Source organism: Aquila chrysaetos, unplaced genomic scaffold (genome assembly GCF_900496995.4).
Source record: "Aquila chrysaetos chrysaetos unplaced genomic scaffold, bAquChr1.4, whole genome shotgun sequence".
In the NCBI taxonomy this organism is placed as follows: Eukaryota; Metazoa; Chordata; class Aves; order Accipitriformes; family Accipitridae; genus Aquila; species Aquila chrysaetos.
In genome coordinates, this window is record NW_024470384.1 from 64,957 (window position 1) to 78,487 (window position 13,531).

The following is a 13,531-nucleotide window of genomic DNA, read 5'->3' on the forward strand; positions in this document are numbered from 1 at the left end:
TTATAAACTTACACAATTGTTTTCCCAAATAGATAACGTGAAACTTACTTAGAGGTTTCAGTTTCAAAGGGCCAGTTTCTTTAGACTTCCAATTTCCTGTTGGTGCTTTCTTTATTCTTGAATAATGAAGCCAAGGTTCTTCTCCCAGACCTTTACTGCTGTAAGTGTTGTTAAAATGACTCGATATGGTCCTTGCCGCTTCTCAGCGATTTTATATATATTCAATCTCCGGGTCGGAAGGGATGCGCTGCTACGTCCAATTCTAAGGGTCCAGCTGCGGAGACAGACTGACGAAGTTCTTGAAAAGAATTGCTTAAAGAAATCATAACACCTTTTAAAAACATATCTCCAAAGGCACTCAAGGTACGCAGAACATAGGACTCTTGATACGGTCTTTCATATAACATTGCATAATGACTTAAATTTTCTTTCTCTTCTGGCTATACTCTGATTCTTAATAGAGCCATCGGTAAGGCTTTAACCCATGTGAGTGAGGTTTCCTGACAAATTTTACTCAACTGTTGCTTAAGGGTATAGTTCATTCATTCTTCCCCCCCCGCCCCCCGCCACTTGCTTGTGGTCCATATGGGGTGTGATAGTCTCAACCTCTAGATAATACTTTGCTCAACTTGTCTCATACTCTTTGCTATAAAATGAGGGCCATTGTCAGGTGACATTCTTATGGGCACCCCATATTTTGGTATTATCTCTTTGAGCAAGACTTTGACTACTTCTCTCGCTTTGTTGGTGCGACAAGGGAAAGCCTCGGGCCACCCAGTGAAGATACCAACTAAAACTAGGATATATCCTTCTTTTCAAGGCAATTCTAGAAAATCAATTTGCTAATATTCCCCTAAAAAATTTCCTTATTTAATAATTCCAAAGATAATCTTATTACTGATTTGGGGATCAGTTTATACGTAAATTTCACATCCGCTTATAATCGTTTAAACAATCTTTGTCATGTTTTACCTTCTGTTCCCCAATATACTTTGTTATGTTCAGCTCGGGTAATTTCTCTTATTATTGTGGGCGGGACTATTATTTGACCTGTCGGTGTTACAGCCTGTCCTGTTTCATTTTGTTAGCCTGCAATCTAACAATTAATTCTTCATCTTTTTCGTTCTAATTTCGAGTTTCTTTAGGCAATTTTATACTTTTCTCTGGAACTAGTGCTAGGATGCCTTTTTCTGCAGCCTCTTTAGCAGCTTTATCGGCCAGTCGGTTACCTGCGTTAGGAACAGTCTTACCCAACTGATGTGCTTTACAGTGCATTGTCGTGGCTGCTGTTGGTTTTTGAACGGTTTCTAACAATTTCAGTATCTGTTCTGCATGCTGAATGGCGGCTCCTTGTGCAGATAAGAGTCCTCTTTCTCTCCGTTATCGCTCCATGTGCACGTACTACTCCGAAAGCATACTTTGAGTCTGTCCAAATGTTGACTCGCTTTCCTTGACTTAGTTCCAGAGCTCGAGTGAGAGCTATCAATTCAGCCTTTTGGGCAGATATCATCGAAGGCAAAGTTTGCAACGCAATTACCTCCTCGGTAGTTATTGTCTATCTCGATAAACGTTTTCCTTCACAGATTAAACAGCTTCCGTCGGTATATAGTTCCCAATCTGTTACTTCTAGTGGCACATCTCAGAGATCCGGTCGGCAGGAGTAAACTCTTTCGATTGTCTGCAAGCGGTCGCGTTCCAGTTCTCCTTTAACTCGATCGGTTGTTGAAAACGCAACAGCGGTTAACGGTGGTACGAGTTTTTAAGTAAACGTCATCTTGTTCCGGCAGCACCACTTGGTATTTCAGCATTCTGCTAGGGGATAACCAAGGCCCCCCTTTCTGTTTTAGCGCAACAGTTATCATATGGGAAACACACAGTAATCCTTTGTCCTCAGGTGAACTTACGAGCTTCCTGGATCAGTAGCACAGTTGCAGCGACGGCTCTCCGACGACCAGAGCATCCCAGACTCACGTGATCTCATCGCTTCGAGAAGTAGGCCACAGCTCGCCCACTTGGCCCTAAATATTGGGCCGGGATACCCAGAGCTATACCTCTTCTTTCACGAGTAAAAAGTTCAAATGTCTTTGTGAGATCTGGCAGGCCTAGGGCTGGCACCCCCGTTACAGCCTGTTTCGATTCTTTGAAAGTGGCTTTCTCGGCATCAGTCCAATCCATTGCTTGAGGTTTTGAGCTGCTCGTATAAAGGTCGGACCAGCAAGCCGCAATTGATAATCTACAGGTGACACCACTCAACCATTCCCGGAAATGCTCGTCATTAATTTTTTTTGGTCTTAGGTTCGGGGAGACGACAAATTGCCTCTTTTCTCTCAGCTCCTAATTGTCTCTGTCCTTCTAGGATTTTAACACTCAAATAAGTGTCTTCTTTCCGGGTTCTTTGGCTTTTTTCTTTTGACACTCGATATCCACCGATTCCCAAAAAGTTCAAAAAGTTAATAGTTAACTTTGTGCATTGTTCTTCCACCTCAGCTACAATTAACAGATCATCCCTATATTTCAACAAGATTTCTTGATTATTTTCTTTCTTCCAAATCTCTCATTCTTGTGCCAATGGATTTCCAAAAATGGTAAGACTATTCTTAAAGCCTTGAGGCAAGACTGTCCACGTATAGTGTGTTTTTCTCCCAGTCTCAGGCTTTTCCCATTCAAAAGCAAAAAGCTCTTGACTATTGGGATCCAAGGGAATACAGAAAAAGGCATCTTTTCAGCCTAACACTGTGAACCATTCTTGTTTCTCTGTCAGGGTTGTTAACAAAGTATAAGGATTTGCTACTACCGGATGAATACCTTGTACTATTTGATTTATTGCTCTGAGGAACTAATCTATAATCTTTTTCGTTAGCCTTTTAACAGGCAAGGTCGGGGTGTTATATTTGGATTCACGTTCTATTAACAATTTACGTCTTAAAAATTTTTGTCTTATCAATACTAACCCTTTCCGACTTTCCGGTTTTAGGGGGTATTGTTGAACTCTTACCGGATTCGATCCTGGCTTTAAATCAGTTCTCACAGGTTCTGCTTTTTGGATTTACCGGGAACTTCCCAGCCCAGACGATTGGAATTACAGTGTTATACTTTGACCGGTATAATCTTCGGCTTTCGGTAACCATCCTGTAACAACAAAGCCACTGCTTCGATACGTTTAGTTTCTGGAATTAAAATTTTAACCTCTCCAGTTTTTAATTTAATTTCTGCCTCTTAAGTTCTCCAGTAGATCTCTCCTTAACCGGAGCTTAGGAGAATTTGGCACGTACAAAAACTGCTGAGTGACCCGTTGCTTTCCTAATTTCATTGTTCAAGATTTAAAGAAGGGTCTAGTTTCTCGTTCACTTGTTGCACCACCACCACCAATTTCTTCAAAACTTAACTCTCCCTCTAAGGTATCTAAAACTGAAAAGGCGACTCTAGTGTCAATTCAAATTCAATTTTCTGTTCTCCCAGTTTAGCTGTAACCAGAGGTTCTGCTGGGAGACTCCCCTCCGGTCCCCGTCAGATACGTTCACTTAAAAAGAACAAATCGACCTATGGCACTTTATTCCATTTACTCTCTCTCCTACAAAACAACAGTAATTGCGATATAGCATTATAACTCAAAGTTCTGTTTGTTTCCCATTTTTCCTGCAGTTCACCCCAGTGTGCCAATAAACTTCCCAACGGTGATGTTTTTGGTACCTTTTCATCAGCAGTTATATTTCCTGCGCTCTCATTCTTAAACAGCTTTGCTAATGCCATGATACTTACATACATTCAAATACCAAATAATACCAAACAAATGCAAATGACAGTTGTCCCAAATAATACACAAAGTCCAACCCAGCAATAACTTTCGCTTATGACTTACGGGCGGACGCCTAGGCTTCCAATGCAAACGGGTACCCTCCGAGCCCCAACCCTGCGAAGCTTTCGCCGCGCCTCAGGGGCAGGCTTTCCAAACAAATTCCAAAGAAGCAGCGCCTTACCTTTTTTCCAGGGAACGCTGCGAGGAGCTTTGCGAGTCGAGGGTGATGGTTCTCCCCGAGAATACCTCGGTGCCGGCCGGAGTTCGATCAACACTCGATCTCGTCCAGTCTCACTCGCAAGGTCCCGTCTGGGTCGCCAAAACCGTTACTGAAATCCGGAATAAAACTCCTTAACGCCAACGTGAAGTTAAGAAGCGGGCACTTCGTTTATCGCAGCGCTGGGGAGACGGGGGATCACTCCTCCAGAGGCGTGTCCCGCCTAGTATCAAAATCCATCAGTTTTTACAGACTTTTTCTGTCAGGTCATTGTTACATAAGCTCTTTCCATAAAAATGCATACTGTGCTCGTTCTTAAATTTAACCTTTATAAGGACTGGTCCTTTGATTATGTAACCTTATCAATATTCTTATTCAAAAACAATCATTGGTCAGTTACACTTTTAGCTCTACTGACTGGAATCTTCGATACTCAAATCAAGACAGGAAGGATAAGGGGGTCCAAGTCGACGAGTCGACGCATCGTCGGAGTCGTCGAAGCCGACGAGTCGACGCGTTGTGGAAGCCGTCGAGTCGATGCGTCGTCGGAGCCAACGAGTCGTCGAGTCGACGCGTCGTCAGAGCCGACGAGTCTTTGAAGTCGACGCATCATCGAAGTCGACGAGTCGTCGAAGTCGACGCGACGTCAGAGTCGACGCGACGTCAGAGTCGACGCGACGTCAGAGTCGACGCGTCGTCGGAGTCGTCAAGTCGACGCGTCGTCGAATTCGACGAGTCATCGAGTCTTCGAAGTCGACGAGTCGACGAGTCGTCGGAGTCGTCGAGTCGACGCGTCCCTGGAGTCGACGCGTTGTCGGAGTAGTCGAGTTGCTGAAATCGTCGAGTCATCGGAGTCGTCTAGTCGTCGGAGTCGACAAGTCGTCGCGTCGACGAGTCGTCATGTCGTCGAGTCGTCGTGTCGTCGAAGCCGACGAGTCGTCGTGTCGTCGAGTCGTCGTGTCGTCGAAGCCGACGAGTCGTCGAGTCGACGAGTCGACGGAGTCATCGAGTCGACGCGTCGTCGAAGTCGTCGAAGTCGTCAAAGTCGTCGAGTCGTCGAAGTCGTCGAGTCGTCGAGTCGTCAAAGTCGACGAGTCGTCAAAGTCGACGAGTCGTCGAGTCATCAAAGTCGACGAGTCGTCGAGTCGTAAAAGTCGACGAGTCGACGTGTCGTCGGAGTCGACGAGTCGTCGAGTCGACGAGTAGTCGAGTCGACGTGTTGTCGGAGTCGTCGAGTCGACGAGTCGTTGAGCCATCGGAGTCGATGAGTCGTCGAAGCCGACGAGTCGACGCGTCGTCGGAGTCAACGAGTCGACGCGTCGTCGAGTCGTCGGAGTCGACGCGTCGACTCGGACGACTCGACGACGCGTCGACGCGTCGACTCGGACGACTCGGACGACGCGTCGAATCGAGGACTCGGACGACGCGTCGAATCGAGGACTCGGACGACGCGTCGAATCGACGACTCCGTCGACTCCGACGACTCGACAACTCGACGACTCGTCGACTCCGACGACTCCACGACTCCGACGACTCGACGACTCCACGACTCCGACGATTCGTCGACTCGACGACTCCGACGACTCCACGACTCCGACGACTCCACGATTCCGACGACTCGACGACTCCACGACTCCGACGACTCCACGATTCCGACGACTCGAGACTCATCGACTCGTCGACTCCGACGACTCCACGATTCCGACGACTCGAGACTCATCGACTCGTCGACTCCGACGACTCGACGACTCGAAACTCGTCGACTCCGACGACTTGACACTTGTCGACTCCGACGACTCCACGACTCGTCGACTCGAGACTCGTCGACTCCGACGACTCGTCGACTCGACCACTCGAGACTCGTCGAATCCGACGACTCGTCGACTCGACCACTCGAGACTCGTCGAATCCGACGACTCGTCGACTCGACCACTCGAGACTCGTCGAATCCGACGACTCGACGACTCGACCACTCGAGACTCGTCGACTCAACAACTCGAGACACGTCGACTCCGACGACTCGACGACTCATCGACTCGACGACTCGAGACTCGTCGACTCGACGACTTCGACGACTCAACGACTTCGACGACTTCGACGACTCGACGACTTCGACGACTCGACGACTTCGACGACTCGACGACTTCGACGACTCGACGACTTCGACGACTCGACGACTTCGACGACTCGTCGAATTCGACGACTCGACGACTTCGACGACTTCGACGACTCGACGACTTCGACGACTCGACGACTTCGACGACTCGACGACTCGACGACTCGACGACTCGACGACTTCGACGACTCGACGACTCGTCGACTTTGACGACTTCGACGACTCGACGACTTCGACGACTTCGACGACTTTGACGACTCGTCGACTTCGACGACTTCGACGACTCGACGACTTCGACGACTTCGACGACTCGACGACTTCGACGACTTCGACGACTCGACGACTTCGACGACTTCGACGACTCGACGACTTCGACGACTTCGACGACTCGACGACTTCGACGACTCGACGACTCGAGACTCGACGACTTCGACGACTCGACGACTTCGACGACTCGACGACGCGTCGACTCGACGACTCCGATGACTCGGACGACGCGTCGACTCGACGACTCCGATGACTCGGACGACACGTCAAATCGACGACTCCGACGACACGTCAAATCGACGACTCCGACGACTCGACACTCGTCGACTCCGACGACTCGTCGACTTCGACGACTCGACGGCTCGTCGACTCGTCGACTCCGACGACGCGTCGAATCGACGACTCGGACGACGCGTCGAATCGACGACTCGGACGACGCGTCGAATCGACGACTCGGACGACACGTCGAATCGACGACTCCGTCGACTCCGACGACTCCACGACTCCGACGACTCGACAACTCGTCGACTCCGACGACTCCACGACGCCGACGACTCGTCGACTCCACGACTCCGACGACTCGACGACTCCACGACTCCGACGACTCCTCGATTCCGACGACTCGAGACTCATCGACTCGTCGACTCCGACGACTCCACGACTCGAAACTCGTCAAATCCGACGACTCGACGACTCGTCGACTCCGACGACTCATCGACTCGACGGCTCGAGACTCGTCGACTCCGACGACTCGACGGCTCGAGACTCGTCGACTCCGACGACTCGACGACTCGAGACTCAGCGACTCCGACGACTCGACGACTCGACGACTCGAGACTCGTCGACTCCGACGACTCGTCGACTCGAGACTCGTCGACTCCGACGACTCGAGACTCGACGACTCGACGACTCGAGTCTCGAGACTCGACGACTCGAGACTCGACGACTCGACGACTCGAGTCTCGAGACTCGACGACTCGAGACTCGACGACTCGACGACTCGAGTCTCGAGACTCGACGACTCGAGTCTCGAGACTCGACGACTCGAGACTCGACGACTCGACGACTCGAGTCTCGAGACTCGACGACTCGACGACTCGAGTCTCGAGACTCGACGACTCGAGACTCGACGACTCGAGTCTCGAGACTCGACGACTCGAGACTCGACGACTCGAGTCTCGTCGACTCCGACGACTCGAGACTCGACGACTCGACGACTCGAGTCTCGTCGACTCCAACGACTTGAGACTCGACAACTCGACGACTCGTCGACTCGACGACTCGAGTCTCGTCGACTCCGACGACTCGTCGACTCGACGACTCGACGACTTCGACGACTCGACGACTTCGACGACTCGACGACTCGTCGACTCGACGACTTCGACGACTCGACGACTCGACGACTTCGACGACTCGACGACTTCGACGACTCGACGACTCGACGACTTCGACGACTCGACGACTTCGACGACTCGACGACTCGACGACTTCGACGACTCGACGACTTCGACGACTCGACGACTCGACGACTTCGACGACTCGACGACTTCGACGACTCGACGACTCGACGACTCGACGACTTCGACGACTCGACGACTCGACGACTCGTCGACTCTTCGACTTCGACGACTCGACGACTCCACGACTTCGACGACTCGTCGACTCGACGACTCCACGACTCCGACGACTCGACGACTCCACGACTCCGACGACTCGTCGACTCGACGACTCGACGACTTCGACGACTCGTCGACTTTGACGACTTCGACGACTCGTCGACTCGTCGACTTCGACGACTCGACGACTCGACGACTCGACGACTTCGACGACTCGACGACTCGACGACTCGACGACTTCGACGACTCGACGACTCGACGACTTCGACGACTCGACGACTCGACGACTTCGACGACTCGACGACTTCGACGACTCGACGACTTCGACGACTCGACGACTTCGACTCGACGACTTCGACGACTCGACGACTTCGACGACTCGACGACTCGACGACTCGACGACTTCGACGACTCGACGACTTCGACGACTCGACGACTCGACGACTTCGACGACTTCGACGACTCGACGACTTCGACGACTCGACGACTTCGACGACTCGACGACTTCGACGACTCGACGACTTCGACGACTCGACGACTTCGACGACTCGACGACTTCGACGACTCGACGACTTCGACGACTCGACGACTCGTCGACTCGACGGCTTCGACGACTCGTCGGCTTCGACGACTCGTCGACTTCGACGACTCGTCGGCTTCGACGACTCGTCGACTTCGACGACTCGACGACTTCGACGACTCGATGACTCGTCGACTTCGACGACTCGCTCTCTCGTGCGGTACACGCAGGAGTTAGACAGAGGGTGAGAGAAAGAAGGTAGGAAACAAGCCAGAAGGATTGAGGAAAACGAGACAGCAATCATGACAAAGGGATGGAGAGAGAAAAACCAGCTCCGGGCTGCAGGATGAGAAAAAAGGCCAGGGAGCGGGATAGAGGGGTATAATGCAACAGCAAGCCAGGCAGGGAGATATAGCGAGAAACGATGGAACAGGCAGTAGTATGGGCATGTACAGACAAAAAGTTAAGGGGAGGGTGGAAGACAGAGAGAATAAGAGAAAAGGGACAAGGCATAAATGGAGAAAGTAATATTAGAGACAGAGAGAGGCAGAGAGTGACAGGACCGAGGCAGAGAGATGGAGAAAGAAAAAAAATGGTGATGGGTAGCAGGCCAGAGGGACAAGGAAAGGCAGGAGGAAGGACAGCTGGATATAGAAAACAGGTAAGAGACAGAGAGCCAGAAAGTGGCATACTGCAAAAGAGAGTGGGATGGGGATCAGGATGCTGGCAGAGGGAGGCAACGAGAGCAACAGAGAAAATGGGGACAGAGAGTGGGACAGAAAGTTAAGCAACAAATAATAGGGCCAGGGAGCAGGACAGAGGAAGAGAGACAGTGACAGGGGGACAGGTAAGACAACAGATCATTAGAGAAAGCAAATGAAAGGAACAGCACAGAGGGTCACAGAGAAAAAGAGAGGGAGAACAAAAAGGGAAAAATAAGATGAGGGAGAAGGACTGAGCAGCAGAGAGAAAAAGGACGGAGACAGAAAACAAAGACTGGAGGCAGAACACAAAGGGAAAGATTGACAAGGACAGGGAGTGGGATAAAGGGATGGAAAATGAAGAAATAGCGATGGGCAGCAGGAGAGAGGAAGAGAGGGAAAGAGCAAGAAGAGCAAAATAAGGACTATGACAGAAAGGTGTAGAGAGAAAGACCGGGACATGTCAGAAGGGTGGAAAGGAAAAAACAGGGATGGGGAGCAAGACAGCGTGATAGGGAGGAAGAGGGATGCAAGGATACGGCACGACACAGGTACAGGGAAGAAGAAAGAATGACACGAGAGAAAGCGGGGCATATGGAGCAGGAGAGACGGAGAACGAAAAAATGGTAACGTGCAGAAGAACAGAAATACAGAAAATTAAAAAATACTTATAAGGAGCAGGACAAAGGGACAGAGCAAGACGAAAAATCAATGGGGAGAAGGATGGGTAACACACAGCAAGATACAGGGGGAGTGAGAGCAAGGAAACACACAGCAGGACAGAAGGATAAAGAAAGAAAAAATAGGGAGAGAAAGAAAAGCTGAGTAATCAACAGAGAAGGGGGGGAAGGGAACAGGCATGGGCAGCAGGACAGAGACACGGAGAAAGAAAAAACAGAGACAAGGACAGAGGGATAGAGAGGCAAAGAGAGGGAGGGGACCGAGACAGTGGGGTGTAAACAGAGAAGAACGGCACACAGTACTCAAGATAGCAGAGTGAGAGGTACAGGGAAGCAGAAAGAATGACACAGAGGAAACAAGGGGGATGGGGACCAGGTCAGAGAGCTGGAGAAAGACAAAATACGGCTGGGGAGCAGGATGGGAGAATGGAGCCAAAAGAGATAAATTGGAAACAGGGCAGTGGGATGCAGACAGCAAAAATAACAATAGGCAACAGGACCGAGAAATTGACAGTGAAATGACGGACAGGGAACAGGATAGAGGAATGCAAAGAAAAAACACTGATGAGCAACAGGACAAAGAATATAAAGAATAAGAAGGAGGAAAAAAGGAAAAAGGGAGAGAGAAAGTAATGGGGATAGAGAGTGTGAGACACGGAGAGACAAAAAGCAGTACGAGGAACGGGACTGAGGGACTGGCGGCAGCGGAGGGAACCAGATGCGGATTAAGACAAAGAGATGGAGGGGGGGAAAAAACGGATAGAGATAGAGCAAGAAAAAGTAGGGGCAAAGTAGGGAAAAGAGAAAAGAAAAAAGGGACACCTGGCTGGACAGGCAGCTATAACTAGAAACAAGGAGACAGGCAAGCGGGACAGAGGGTTGAAGGCAGAATAAACTGTGAGAGGAAGCAGGACGGACAGTCAGACAAAAAAAGGGGCAGGGAGCAGCACTGAGAAACGGAGAAGGAAGCATTAGGGGCAGAGGGAGGAAAAGGCAGGTTGGAGAAAGGACACAGAGCAAAAGAGAATGACAGAACTTGGACAAGGTGTGGGAGAAAGAAAAACCAGTGATGAGCAGCAGGCCAGAGGCAGAGGTGGCACAGGGAAGGAAGGACAAGAGGAAGGAGATAGGGATACAGAAAACAAGCGAGGGACAGGGTATAAGAAAATGGGATACAGAGAAAAAGAGAGGGATGGGGAGAAGGACACTGGGATAGAAAGAGAATGACAGGAAGAATGACAAGGAGATGGAGCCAGAGGAAAAACAGGGACCAAAAGCAGGACAGAGAAATGAAAACAGAAAATTAGGGTCAGGGAGCGGGACAGAGGGGTGGAGAGACAACAAAGGACTCGAGGATAACAACAGAGAAAGAGGGAGGGAGAGAGGGAAGGAGGGATGGGCAGCAGCATGGTGGGATGGAGAAAGAGAGGGAGGGGGAGTGGGGCAGAGAAATAGAGAAAGAAAATACAGCGATGGGGAGCAGGACAGAGGACTAGAAAGAGAAAAATAAGACAAGAGAGAAGACCGAGGAGCAAAGAGAGAGGAAAGGTCAAAAGAAAAGGTCAGAGAGATAGAGAAATCAAGAAAAAGAGAGATGGGACAAGAAGATGTAGGGTCAGTAAACAGGACAGAGATGGGGTAGAAAGAGAGAACAAACAAAGGAGGAATGACAACTATGACAGAGCACAGGGCATACAGACAGAGACAGAAAAAGGACAGGGAATGGGAAAGAAAGAAAGGTTCAGATCTGTACAAAGAGACCAAGAAGGGGGAAAAAAAAGCAATGGGCTAGAGCACAGAGAGGGGAAGAGGAGAAAAAAAAGGGCCAGGGAGCAAGATAGAGGAGGAGAGAAGGGAAAAAAAGGAGAGCCAGGTGGGCATGGAGATACAGCAAGAAACAACTGGGCAGGCAGCAGAATAGAGAAATAAAGATGGAAAAAGATGGGGACAGGAAGCAGGACAGAGGAACAGCGAGAGGAAACAAGGGGCAGGCAGCAGGACAGCGGTGGAGAAAGAAGCATTGGGGCAGAAGGCTAGAAAGAGAAAAAAGAAAGAGAGAAAGCAGAATGCAGGATGGGGTGAGGGGGAAAGAAGGACAAAGAGCAGGACACAGTGTCAGAGAGGAACAGTGAGCGAGACAAGGTGATACAGAGAGGAAAAAAAGGGCCAGGGAAACAGGACAAAGTGAAAGATGGGCAAAATTGAAAGACATAGAGCAGGACAGAGACAGAGTGAGAAAAGATAGTGACAAGGAACAGGACAGAGCATCAGAGAACAAAAAAAACTGCAGAGCGAATAGGACAGAGAAATGGAGAGGGGAGACAAGGAGAAGGACACAGAAAAGGGCTAGGGTGGGTAGGATCCAGGGAACTACAGGCCTGTGAGCCTGACCTCAGTACCGGGGAAGATTATGGAGCAGTTCATCTTGAGTGCGCTCACATGGCACGTGCAGGACAACCAGGGGATCGGGCCCAGCCAGCGTGGGTTCATGAAAAGCGGGTCCTGCTTGACCAACCTGATCTCCTTCTATGACCAGGTGACTGTCCTAGTTTCAGCTGGGATAGAGTTAACTGTCTTCCTAGTAGCTGGTACGGTGCTATGTTTTGAGTTCAGTGTGAGAAGAATGTTGATAACACTGATGTTTTCAGTTGCTGCTAGTAGTGTTTAGACTAATGTCAAGGATTTTTCAGCTTCTCATGCCCAGCCAGTGAGAAAGCTGAAGGGGCACAAGAAGTTGGCACAGGACACAGCCAGGGCACCTGACCCAAACTGACCAACAGGGTATTCCATACCATATGACGTCCCATCTAGTATAGGAACTGGGAAGTGGGGGTGGGGAATCGCCGCTCAGGGACTAGCTGGGTGCCGGTCGGTGGGTGGTGAGCAATTACACTGTGCATCATTTGTACATTCCAATCCTTTCATTATTGCTGTTGTCATTTTATTAGTGTTATCATTATCATTATTCGTTTCTTCTTTTCTGTTCTATTAAACTGTTCTTATCTCAACGCGTGGATTTGCTTCTTTTCCCGATTTTCTCCCCCATCCCACTGGGTGGGGGGGGGGGGGGGGTGAGTGAGCGGCTGCGTGGTGCTTAGTTGCTGGCTGGGGTTAAACCATGACAGTGACCCACCTAGTGGATGAGGGAAAGGCTGTGGATGTTACCTACCTTGACTTCAGCAAGGCCTTTGACACTGTCTCTCATGGCATACTCCTTGAGAGGCTGGCAGCTCATCGCTTAGACAGGTGTACTCTTCACTGGGTAAAAAAACTAGCTGGATGACTGAGCCCAGACAGTTGTAGTGAACAGAGTTAAATCTAGTTGACTAATGGTCGCAAGTGGTGTTCCCCAGGGCTCGGTTTTGGGGCCAGTTCTCTTTAGTATCTTTATCATCAATGATCTAGATGAGGGGCTTGAGTGTACCCTCAGTAAGTTTGCAGACGACACCAAGTTGGGAGGGAGGGCTGATCTGCTTGAGGGTAGGAAGGCTCTATAGAGGGATCTGGACAGGCTGGATCGATGGGCCAAGGCTAATTACATGACATTCAACAAGGCCAAGTACCCGTTCCCACGCTTCAGTTGCAACAACCCCATGCAGCACTACAGGCTTGGGGAAG

The 13,531-nt window shown here is 50.1% G+C and overlaps 3 long non-coding RNA genes across 3 annotated transcripts in view; 1 reads left to right on the forward strand and 2 right to left on the reverse strand.

Moving 5' to 3' along the window:
* Positions 1-4,053, reverse strand: part of LOC121233106 — a 7,235-nt gene extending 3,182 nt beyond the window's left edge. Inside the window, exon 1 of the long non-coding RNA XR_005931897.1 lies at positions 3,978-4,053. This is a non-coding gene — a long non-coding RNA (uncharacterized LOC121233106). The remainder of the gene's footprint in view (positions 1-3,977) is intronic.
* Positions 61-3,093, reverse strand: LOC121233107. The gene is made up of 2 exons (XR_005931898.1): positions 2,996-3,093; positions 61-274 (listed from the first exon to the last, which is right to left on the reverse strand). It is a non-coding gene; the product is annotated as an uncharacterized LOC121233107 (long non-coding RNA).
* Positions 273-4,168, forward strand: LOC121233108. Its single transcript, XR_005931899.1, has 2 exons — positions 273-363; positions 3,989-4,168. It is a non-coding gene; the product is annotated as an uncharacterized LOC121233108 (long non-coding RNA).
* Positions 4,169-13,531: the final 9,363 nt, after the last annotated feature.